The sequence below is a fragment of the Malurus melanocephalus genome, unplaced genomic scaffold (genome assembly GCF_030028575.1).
Source record: "Malurus melanocephalus ecotype Western Australia unplaced genomic scaffold, MMel_1.1 scaffold_74, whole genome shotgun sequence".
Taxonomy (NCBI): domain Eukaryota; kingdom Metazoa; phylum Chordata; class Aves; order Passeriformes; family Maluridae; genus Malurus; species Malurus melanocephalus.
The window spans coordinates 734,750-747,303 of NW_026623306.1; the positions used below are offsets into that span (position 1 = coordinate 734,750).

Sequence of the window (12,554 nt, forward strand, 5' to 3'; positions counted from 1 at the left end):
AACAATGAGGCTTATGAATGAAGAATGTCTGTCAATTAAGAAAGTAGAAACAGTATCATGAGTGAAGAAGGCCAAAACCAGGCCCTGTGACCCTGAAATAGTTTTGTTTTCAGATTTCTAAAAAAATGGTTGAGTWGGATTGCAGACTCTTGGATAGCAAATGTTTGTCCACTACTAATCAGCTTTTTGAATGGTGTTTTATGGCAGTCTTGCAGARTTAACCTCAACACTCTGCAGACCACAGATGGAAACCACCGGCCTTTTTCTTTCTGCGGTGGCTGTAGGTTTGTGCATAGGAGTTATTCAGCAGTAGGCAAAAATAATTATTTTCCATCTTTTAAGAACACAGAAATCAATTGCATGTGCTGAAATGCTTCACTTTTCACCAGCTTCATTAAAACCAAGTAGAAATTCCCTCCTCAGTGTGGAATTGTGCTGTTTCCCATCAACTCATCACCTCAGAGAGGCTTTCAGGTTCCCTGGGTAGGTAGAGTAAAGCTGGAATTGTGACGTCTTCTTCTGTTCTGTAATTTGATTCCTAGAGGTTTGGCAGTTTCTTTAAGGAAAATAATGTTACAGGGTTGGGGTTTGTTGGCTTTTTTGTTTTGTTTTGCTTTTAATTAAAAAAGCCTGAAGCTTTCATCAGAGAAATTTCTGTATCCTTCCAAAGGAGAAAAAAAAGGCTTGCAAAACTGCCCTCAAAATTGTTCTAATAAAAATTAAGGAACACTTAGAAGGAACAGAGGTTAATATTCTTAAGATTTTGGCTTACTCTGATGTAAAAGTTAACAAAAGCTAATGAGAATGTCATGTGTTACTTGGGCATAGCCTACAACATGCACATACAGCATGCACATGGCAGATCTAATAGTTGGCTTTCRGTCCCTCTTGGCAAAACATTTCACTTTGTTTGGAAAGCAGAGTTAGTGGTCAGTGCTCTCTGCACAAAACAGAGACTGTGCTGTGTTCCTGTTGCTTCTCTGCTCTGTCACATGCAGGGCTGCTCCCCCATTTCACCTGACCCAGTCTTGAAGCAATTCTTTTAATTCTTGAATGGGAACTCGGTCTCGCTGCTGTGCTCAGATGGTCTGTAGAAAAAAGGAACGTGTTTATTGCAACAGGACATTTTAATTTCTGTGCCCTGAAAAGCTGTTAAGAAATAGTGAACCAAGTGTCAGTACAAAGGATAGAGAGGACATCCAAGTTGTTTGAAATACACACTGATTAAAGAGAGAAGCGGTGTCTGAGGAAGAACRCTTCAATTTTTTTCAGAGGTTCAAAGTGCTAAGCAGCTTTAAAAACAGATTACTTTTAAAGGTGTTTAAATAAGGATTTAGGCAAAGAACTTGGTCTAATTGCAGTTGAAATTAATGATTCACTTCAAGCCATGTTAAACAAAACATCAGAATATTCAGAACAACAGAACAAAAATAAAAGCASAAAATACAGTTACCTGCAAGTTTCAAAAAATTCATTGCTGGTGGAGTCTGGAAGGTGCGGTCTGTGGGTGTCTGATTAGGTTTTTTTGTACAAGAAATTCTGCTCTGTGTCGAAAGGTTATTTGCCAGTATAGCATACTATATATAGTTAATCTTCCCTCTGCTAYTAAGTCAAGAGTTCTCAGAGAGCATTTCCATGTGCCCACGTGATGTGAGGTGGATACAGATCRCCTTCCAGTCAGGTTTGAACTGTGTGCACTTGCCCCTCATTCCTGTGTGCCCGCTCCCTCCTGGGTTTCTGTAGATTATGMAGAGCACATGTTTTGCTCAGCGTCATAGGAATGTGTTCTTGCTTCAGTTGGTGAATTCTCTTTGGAGACTCTGATTAAGAACTAAAGTTGTCCAGAAGACAATGAGTCATGTCCTGCTGTCTGTTCTACATGTCCACATCTGACTTTGTCCCTTTTTTCTCTTCTTTTACAATTACACTCTAATGATTCAGTCTAAGGCTTGCCGTACCTTCCCTGTTAAAAGTTTCCAGTTGACATTTTCTTCTCATCTCAAAGGAGTTGTTTCCTGTTGCAGAATAATGCCCAGTTCTTCTGGTCAATGAGAAACACCTGCCAATCTGACACTGAGCAAAAACTTCACAAAGGACCTTTTTCCACACTATAGTATGTAAGCCAGTTGTTCTGGGAGAAACAAAGTATTGTCATGTTRTCTCGAGTTATAAGGAGGGTCCTAGCTGATTCTAAATATTAAAGGTTTGGGCCTGAACGAGGTGGTCAAATCAACACAGGGGAATTAATCTGGAGTCTCTCTGCGTGGCATGCAGTGGGATTTTTGTCTGTCTTTCATCTCTGAGCATCCTAGATATGTAGGGTTTTGGGTAAAGCTGTGCTAGGTTTTGGTGGTTGTAGGAAGGTTGCAAGTCAGCTCCCATGGCCTCTGTGCCTGTAGCACTGTGCTTTTAATCCCACATTTTCAGTCATTGACACTGSAAGACTGAGCCTGGGTTAACCCTGGATGGAGAAGATTGTAGTTGAACTTGTGACAGAAATAATTTTCAAGTCCTGCATTAACAAATAGGCACAAGCCAAGTGAAGCCTGCAATGTTCTGCTTCCATGCAGACAAGTCTTGTTTGTCAGAGGCATTCACAGTTGTGATTTGAGGTTAGGGAATTTATGGAAAAGGAATTATGGTGGTCATAAAACAGGACTTAGCCGTACTTATTCATCTGTAACAGTGCAAGCATGCTGCTTCTGTTTTTTCTTCTGGATTCAAGTTTAGTGAACTCACTTTAATAACCTGGCCAGGATGAAAGGTTAAATACATACACCCTGCAGAGCTGCTGAACTCCAAGACCTTTGGGACTTTTTCAGCCTAGATGAGATCCATAGGCTATCTGAGACTATTAAAGGCCTCTTCTGCTCCAGCTGGCTGTAAAGACAGCACCATTACTGAGCAACCTGGTGAGATGTGCCACAACTGTTCCCTGAAGAAGAAGAGGTGGAAACATGCTGAACAGATTAGAAGCCTTGTCTGACAGTGAGTCCTTGCTGAATGGTGTATCACAAAGTGAATACAGCTTTTAAATCTGGAACACATGGCCTCTGTCTTGATGCTGTGCAGGCTRACATTTGAACAGCATCGCCATGCATAAGTCTACATGGCATTTTTCTTTAATAAATAGGTAAAAAATCAAAAGGAAAAATCAAAATGATTTCCAGAGATTTGTAGTACATTACTGTCTTCACAACGGACTTTGAAAATAGGCATGAGTTTACTTTTCAGTGGGCAGAGAATGAAAGATACATGTCAGACATGGAAATATTGATCTTTCTAGGCCACATTCCATATTCCAAGAGGCCCTGTTTTTGAAGCTGCCTCCTGCTCATGCTTTTTAATGGACAAGGCTTTTCACTCTGTCCATCACTGACATGGACAGTGCATCTTTAAGGCCATGGTGAGCAAACCAATTGTGTTCAGATCATGACCTGAATAGGGAATCATCTTCCTTGTGCTTTGGTTGCAGGATTGGGKTGTAGGGCCTGGCCCCTGCGTGTTCCACGGGCAGATCCCATGTGGATCATAACTTCTCTTGAGTGTTCTCTTCCCTTGCGGATTCTCACAGGAGAAGCCTTTGGGCACTTTCTGTCAGCCCAGCAGAGCTCCCAAAGCATCGTGTCCCACATTGTCTGATGGTGAGTGATGTCTCCACTGCCACAGGTGCGCCAGGAATGGATCAAGGTGTGCAGGGGAAAAGCTGTTTGGAAAAAAATAATTTAAAAAAGAGCCTCGCATAACAGCTCTGGATTCAGGACCTTAACAACTTCATAAAAGCTTGTTGCTGGTGTTGTAAAACTCTAATATACAAGTTCATTCCACATAAGAACACGGCTGTAAGTTTTTAGCTCCAGATGCCAAAGAGTGATCCCAGCCTGTTTAAAATGTGTTAAGCTGCAACATGCTACATAAGTTAATACCAGCTTTCTACTTTTTACCTTTTCTGCTTGGGGCTGTGCCAGTGCCAGTYACTTACATACTCCTTTACCTTGATTCACTGTAGGAGATGAGGCTGCCAAGCCAGATATTTACCTTGGGAACACACATTCTTATCCTGTAACATTTCATCAGCCACAGCTAAAGAAAAGATTTATGGACTTTGTAACACTAAGATTATTTAAGTCACTTGTTAGCCAAAAATAATGTAAAGACATACAGTGCTTGTTTCAAAAAGGTTTGTAATTAGGAGCCCATACTTTGCTCTGATTTACAATGTAAGCTTGGTATCCAATTAGCAATAATAGTGTTCTTTTAACTAAAACACATATCCTTCCAGAATTATGCAGACTTTCCAATTACTGTGCTATGATGAAATTATAGCTAGAGACTCATAAAGTTGTGCATAGTTTATAAATGCAATATATTCTTAACTACCTTGCTGTACAGTATATACTAGCAGGGCTCATATGTTCGCTGTGTTATGGAGGCTTGTTAAAAGGCACATATAAGATTATTGAAAAAGCATGTCATAATATTTATGTACTTACTACCATTGTGATAGGCTGTTACTGGTCTTTCTGATTAACACTTCTGGTCAGATACAGCATGATCGTGTGACTCAGTCTCTAAAATTCAAAAAGCAGTTTAGAAACATATCTTCAAAGCACCTGGAAGTTGAAACTATTGAGGGTTACTACATGCTTTCTTTTTTTACCTTTCATTATGATATCCCCTTTGTTTTTCAGAAAAGGAGAAAAGCTTTTGCTCAGTTTTAAAACAAATTATGAACAAAGTATGAACTCACCAGTTCATACACAGCATCTCCTCATGCTTTTCTGTAGCCAAAGAGAGAACTGCAGCTATTTTTGCTGATGGGAATAGACTGATAATCAGAAATAGTTCAGTGTTGTTCTATAGTTAAAATCAAACAATAAGAGAAAAGGCTCCCAAAGTGCAGAATAGCTTTTAATTACTGTCCAGCCAGTGGGAGAGAACAGTGAGGACCTCCTTGCTCTGCTCATAGCAACTCTTTTCCAGCCCTTTTGCCGAGGATTATTGATGAGAAAACCATGTCTTTTACAGGAAAGGGCAATGACTGAGGCCTGTCCAATACTGTGAAAGTGTTGGTAATACTTAATGAGATGACTAAGCAGCTGCTCCAGGGCTTTTGCAATTTATTTATTATTATTATTTATTACCCAGAGTTTGCTGAGGACTGCTAGTCCCACAAGGAAACTCCCATTCAGCTTGCAGAAAAATGCTGAGGAAAATGGCATGGATAGAGGCTAAGAGGAGAGTGTGTGCATTGTATTTGCTGTGACAAATATGAATGACTGTATGTGTRTAATGTTGAATTATTACACAATAATTCAGGTTTGCTATTACTCTTCATTGAAAATTACTTTAACTTTGCCAAAACTTTATGAGCTTTGTATGATGAGAGTGGACAAGGAGAGGATTCAGTGAGGATGACTCGGGCTGTTGTCATTCTCAGCTCTGTGAATTGCCTTGTCCCACCCTTCTCTTCCCCAGTCCCTGAGCAAGGCCTGGTATGGGACATGCTCTGTGTCAGGTTTTGGGGGAGAGGTTTTTATTCCTGGGGGATGGAAAAGAAAAATACAGACTGTTAGGTGAGGATGAGACTAAGCCCTTTATGGTACCTTCCCTATCCTCAAAGACTGGAAGGARGAACAGGCTGTGCTGTCACCACCARCTGAAAGGYTTAGGGCTGCTACATGGCTTTGCAGTGTAATATGGACCAAGAGATTAGAATTAAAAGAAAAACTGAGTAACCTATGAATCTCCTGAGAGCTTGCTCTTTCTTTAAATCCATCCTTATTTTTACAATTCTTCAAACTTAATAAATGAGGCATCTTTTTTAGCATGACTCAYTCAGGGGGACAGTTAGGGTTCTTCAAGTTTTGAGGCTATTTTAATTTCTCAGGCTATTCATTGTCTGCATTTGCTTTGTTACATTTGGTTTGGTTTTCATTGGAGCTCTCAGTTCTATATAATATAAAAGCACTCAGAGCTGTATAAATTATGGCCCAAGATGCCTCAGGGGAGTTGGTAGTGAGTTACAGCACTGTGTGTGCCTGCAGTGTCTCAGCTGCTCTGATTTACTGGTCCAAGTAGAGGAGGCTGAGAATCACTCCAGCTTCAGGAGTGCCTGATGGCTGATGGCAGTCGGTGCAGTCAGTAAATCTGACCTGTGTAGACAGGGATCCTGCTGCCAGACTGCCCTGGCACACCCACCTGAGCTGTAGGCCTGATGGACATGGAAAACTTGATTGCAGCATTTCAGGGTAACCTTAAGAATTGTCTGCTTTTTGGCCCTGGGATGGCTGCCTCCTGTGAAACCATCCTGTGAAATTGCTGGAATTGGCAGCCAAAGTCTTGGTTGTTCCCAGTGCCACCCACTGCTCAGCCCCCCGCCCTGACCACCCTGGAATTTGTCTCTGAGTCTCTCTGCAGGTTTGGCTCTACCAAGAAAAGGGACTAATTTGAGAAGAACACACTTGGGTCATGTCTGCTCTACAGCCAGCCGGTCTCGTTGTGCCAAATTAAGTTCTCCAATATGCTGGAATCAGAACAGTGCAAGCAGGATGGAGAAGAGRCAGAATATTAAGTGCCAGGGGAGCAGTCAGGAAAGGGCAAAGGCAGATTTAGGGTAGGTGGGGTCCAGGCTGCACAATGATAGGCATCCAACAGCAGTGGAAAACAATAACAAATGGATAAAAGAAAGATTTATGGAGMGATGGTGTGCAAATTGGGGCATCAGAACTGCATTAGTTCCATTCAGTTATCTGTTGAAAACCTCAACAACACAAGACAGGCCCTGACTTCAAAGGCCTTAGGTCAGCTGAGRAGCTGTGCTCCATGGTCTGTGCCTGGAGAACGGCAGAGTCTCCCTGCAGCTGGGAACACGGCCGCAYCAACAGTATGGAAGCACTTTTACATTCGTGCTTGCAAATATTTACACATTAGGTCATGGCAATTAGGAATAATTAGAGTGGAATGTACCTTGTGTTCACGGAGCCAGGAACTAGGCCCGTGTCATAAACACTGAGTTTATTTCTGTTCAGACTYGGCAGGGTAGGACACGGAGTCCATGGTGTGTTCCCAGGGCTGCTCCCAGTGCAGGCACACAGCACTGGGGTACAGGTGGTGCTGGGAATCATGTTGGGGGCCTAAAGCCAGAAATGCAGTTTGGGGTCTTGAGCTGTGCATTGTGATCCCTGCCCAAGGCTGTTTAACTGCAGTTTAATTTTTTCATATTATCAAATAATCTGTGGAGTAATACAAAATACTCTCTCCCAGCTACCCAGGAACAAGGTTTGTCTTCTCACAGGAAGACATAGTAAGAAACTTTTCTGTCAATACTGTTTCTGCCAGCCTTCCYAGACAAAAAACTGCTACAAATGAAAGTCAGATTTAAGAACAAAAGTGGAGGGGATTTTATGTACTGGCTGGCAAGGGGTCCACAGAATTAGCGACCTGTGCTAGACCAGCTTTGCTGCTGAAGTTGTCAGTGGCACTGAAACTGCTCTGGTGTGGAAAACATATCCTTGATACCTATTAGGTGTGTTTTGCAGTTGGAWTGYRATGTGAGTTGGAGATGRTACTTAAGGCAAATGGGATTTGTGRGAGCTATGGRCATCTCTAGCAGCCAGGACTAAKGATGGGCTGCTTTTGCTTTGCCTGGACCACAGCTCTATTGTTATTTCATGRTGTTGYGGGGCATCGTTACTCATAATTGTTCATAAATCTGGTAATTAAATATGACAGTTCACATAAACTGCTTTTTAATACTTTGTATTTATACCAGGCTATTTATTAATTATGTGACTTGCCAACATATTATTACTTCACCTTAATTAGTGCCTRGCAGTGTGTTAATCACTCCTCTGCCACTGCACCTCAGGGCTCTCTTTAATTGCCATTGGCTTTCTCCCACGTTTGTTGTTAGCATGTGTTTGGTGATCTCTTTGGTTTTGGGACCCGGGGGACTGGACGTTGTTGAGGAGGTTGAAAAGATTTGTTTTGTGGGCAGTTTCAGCTCGAGAGCTCAGTGCTGGTGCTGCAGTTGTGAAGGTCACCAAACAGRATGAGATACAGGGACGGGTCACATCCTCACCTGCAGCAGAAGTGCCTTGGCAGCACTGCAGCACCATCCTACATCTGACTGCCCCAGGCACGTGGAAGATCCGTGTTCCCGTAGATTCCCTCACTCCCCAAAGGAATGATGGCCCGAGGCTGTGCAGCTGTGCCTGAAGGGTGACAGTTAACAACAGKATAATCAAAATCAACTGTGCCTTAATACTGTAAAGTACTTTCCTGGCTCGCGGAATACATTGCCAACTCTCCGTAATGTTAGGTGTGTTTTGAAGTTGGACAGTGATGTGAGTAGACTGTGTAGTTTTAAAGCAAATCCAGTCTTTAGAGATAGTTGAAATCTCCAGCTACCATGAAATATGTTGTCACTTCAATTACAGTTGCAAGTACCTCTCTCTATTTGTTTCCTGTAATATCAGACAGACTAGGTAAATATATATCTTTTTTAATGAAGCACAATATAGTTTTTAAATGGTTTATATCAAATTGTTTCCAGTTTCTTATAAACTCCTGATTTCTAAATATCTCATCATTTGTTCCATATGTTTCACTGAAGTCATTGTTACCAGAACAGCAGAAAATACATAAATAATCTAGTAATTTAACATAAGTTTGTGATTTTTCTTAAGTTACTGTCAATCAAATATCATTAGTATAAACTGAAATCAAAGCAGAGCCAAAATCTKTAATTAAATCATGGAGGATGTACTGAGACAATGAGAAAATCAGGAGTGCTTTCACAGGCTGTTCCCCACACAACTCTCCCTCGGTGTGTTGGGACAGAGACTACAGAAGTCTGGGAAGATGGAGTTTTCATGACACTGACTGTGCTTTTGTCAAACAGGTTTCCAAATACAGTCATGACAGTTGGTATTAATCATTAATTGTGTTTGGTTTTCACTTAAGCTAAATATCTCATGCTACATGAGGGAATGAAACCAGCTCATTGTGGTGACATAACAGGATGAGTAAAAAACGGTTGTGGAAGATGCTCCCAACCTGCTGTTTGAATCTGATGAGAACAAAGCAATGTTGCACAAAGTCTCTGTTCAGTGAAGGAAAAGGTTAAAGAATGAGTTGGCAAAAGAGTTGAGTTATGCTTCATGAAAAACTTCAGCATTTCCTGACCAAAAATGCCCTTATTGCCCAATGCAATATACAGCTTTTTTCTTGTCTCGCCTCCTTTCTATTTCAGTACTGAAAGAAAGAAAAGGAGAAGGAGCAGATGGTARGAAAAATAAGGAAGAAGAAAATGGGAAGGGAAAACAGCAGAGAATATCTAAAAGTTTGTGGAAATAATTTTACAAACATTTAGAAAAATCTAAAAAGTATAAGCATTTTCAGATTTGGCAAAATGTAATTTTAAATCAGAGATGGAAAAGAAAAAACATACCAATCCAGGCACTAAAAATGACAATTCTCACAATGAATGCAAGATATCACTGAGGAGAATTATTTATGTGAGCAGTGTTCCTTTTTTTCCCATTAAATACATATTTCCAGGCTTTGAAGGTGTCTTAGTTAATGGTACATCACCTTGTCTGACATAATTTTCATACAAGTTTGTGTCAATACATCACTAAACAAACCTGACTGCACTTGTGAATCAGCTCAGCAGTTCCAGCTGCCTTTAAACCTGCACATTTTCTCCTCACCAGGCTGTGCTGTTGCCCTTGTGCCCATCTTTGATGTTGATCAGTGCAGAGGTGTTTTCAGACAGGCCATGTAAGTAGGGATTATCCTGGTGAAGTAATTGCATTACTTTTGGTCTGTGCCTGGGAACCCTTTCCTGGTTTTCCAAGTGATGACAAGGTTCTCCATTCGACTCAGGTGAAAATCCCAGGCAAATTTAGTGTATTCCCACTATAGCTTTTATATTGCCAAGTTCATGAAAGAGCCAGTTTAATCATATCATGAACACTCATCTGTTAACTTGGTTATTCTCTGTTACAATTTCCTTCTTTCCAGAATTTTCTGCCTCTTCTGAATCTCCACTTTTCTTTGCAAAGCATTGCCTTGCAGATGGTCCACAATGTGGGGTGACAGAGGGCAGTCATTGAGGGGTGACAGGGTGACATTTCTGCTGCCAGGGTGGAAAGCCAGAGGCCAACAGTTGGCTTCAGCAGCATGGGGTAAAGCACATATCTGAGAGGGAGATTGCTGCTCCATGAGGATGAACGCAGAAATCAGAGCAGGGGGCAAGACACGATGGATAAGGCAGAGTTCCAGTGGCCAGAGGTGGGGGTGGGAGGTGCAGCCATTTCAGTGATTCCACAAGTCCCTCTGGGAAGCCAAAGCAATGCTGAGGAGGAGGAGGAGGAGGAGATGAAGCTGGACTTGGCCAGGCAAGGGCAAGCAGCACGTTAGGGCTGCTGCAGTGATGGCTCTTCCAGTGTTTCTGCTGTAAGCTCCATTTTTCAGGGGTTTATAACTTGCTCATAAAAATTTACTGCAAGCTATAATTTGGCACACAGGGTTCCAGGCTGAGAGCATACTGCTTTCCTTATTTAAACTGCATTTGGTTTATTGACAGGCCTGTTTTCAGATTGCAAAAGGGTGACGAGTGAAATAGAAATCTAATTGTTTCAGAAACTCTTTTTCCCGTTTTTAAGACTCTCTAGCCCCCAAACAGCTTTAAACATCTACTGGTGCCTTTGAGTATTAAAAAGAATTAAAACTAGTTAAGAAATTCATGTTTAAATAGTGGCTACTGTGCATGTTGAGGAATTACACTTACAGTGTATAGCATCTTTCAGCCTGAACAATGCCAGTGCAGCTTTCCAGCATTCTAAAACACAACTGAAACAGAGATATCAGGCAGGATAAAGGGAAGCAGTTAATAATGTAGACCTGTATAGCAGGGCTGATTGTGATTTGGGACAGGCCATTCTATTTAATKCATCTGYTCTTGCAAAAGACACCAGAGATGCYGAGGATCAGATTTTCAGGTACTGCCTTTCTCTTTGAAGAACACAGGTAGAAATTAAAGAGATTTTGCAGTTGCAGCTTAAGCCATTGCACTGTTAAAGCTTCTGATTTGAAATCGCAGTCATGGATATGTGGTTCACATTTTTTAACCAGCTCTACTTAATTGTGTTAAGTAAAAATATGCAGAATATGTGTCCRGGTTTGCAGATGATCCTTGCTTATRTTTGAGAACTTGGCCCTGAGCAGGTTGATGTTTCACATGCAGAAGAAATGTCTGAACAAGCAAAAGTGTTTTGGGCTGGTTAATTTGATTTTCAGTATGTAAGCCAATGTGAAATGGTATCTTTCTTGACAAAATACGCTTCTGAAAACATATTCAGTATGTTTCTGCAATATATTGCATCCATACTATGGTAATGTGAGAGGAGGGGAGATTGGCATTTTATGAATTCAGCTGGTGAGACCTTCTAGGTGTTTCACTGGACCTGTTGAAAAGCTGGTTGATGTTCATCAGTCTTAGTRGTGACTCAGGGGCTCAGGCTTGCTAGATAAATCCTATTTCAGACTTGAATTTTTCGTGTGGAATGTCGCAAAACTGTCAGATGTAAGTCTTGCCCCTTGCACCCAGAAAAATTAATTCCACAATCCAAAAGGTGCTCATGAATCATAAAACTGTACTTCTGGTACCTCCCACCCTGACTGATCTCACTCTTTCGAGATTTGTCTTGGCTAATTCAGGACTCCTGTTACACTCTTGAGGATACAATTTTGAATACTTTTTTAATAGAAAAGCTTGACTACATAGGTACAGACCAAAGAGACGAAGCAGAGGAATTTGCAGCCTGTGTGTGGTCACAGTACTTGAGCAAATCAAGTGGACAAATTACTCTGCTGCCATATCTGTTTCTTTTGGCAGAACTCTTGACAGTCTTCTGGCCTCCCCTGCAAGTGTCCTCCACTGTTTGTGATCAGATTCACTCTGCAGTTTGTGTGTGCGTAGGGATTCGCCTCCTAATCTGCATGGCTGGCTTTAGAGAGGCTCTTCTTGAAAGKTAATAAATTACAGATGGAGTGGTCTTTGTAGATGCATTGGGGAAGGATCTGGGCATTTGCTGTTTGTTCCACTSAGGGATTGCTGCTGCAGAGAGGTTCTATAGACTGAGCCCATCAGTGCTGGAGAGAACATGGAAGTTGGTACAAATCAGCACAGTGGGAGGTGAATTGAARAATCAGAACTGTTCTCACAGAGTGCCCCACGCTCTGCACCGTTTCTGTGCCACCTCCCAGCTCCTCTGGGCTCTTTGGGAGGAAGCTGCTCGAGGAGGGAGGRTCAGGCAGCACTGGAGAGGCAGACAAGTGAGACAGAATGGGCATTGTGTGGCTGGGGCTGTCATTGCCCAGGGGTTSAGGGAGTGTAGAGTGAATGAGAGTGATGAGAAATTATTGTTTTAAAATCAAAGAAATTGAATGGCACAGAATTCTGTTTACAGAGTTGAGATTGCCCAGTGGCTAAACTTACACCTTTGAGATTTAAGACATGATGAATTCTGGTACTGATTATCCAT

At 41.6% G+C, this 12,554-nt stretch overlaps 1 protein-coding gene across 1 annotated transcript in view; it reads left to right on the forward strand.

Moving 5' to 3' along the window:
• The window catches only part of GLIS1 (GLIS family zinc finger 1), a 174,553-nt gene that overhangs the window by 109,977 nt on the left and 52,022 nt on the right, over positions 1-12,554 (forward strand). The gene's annotated exons all lie outside the window — the stretch shown is intronic.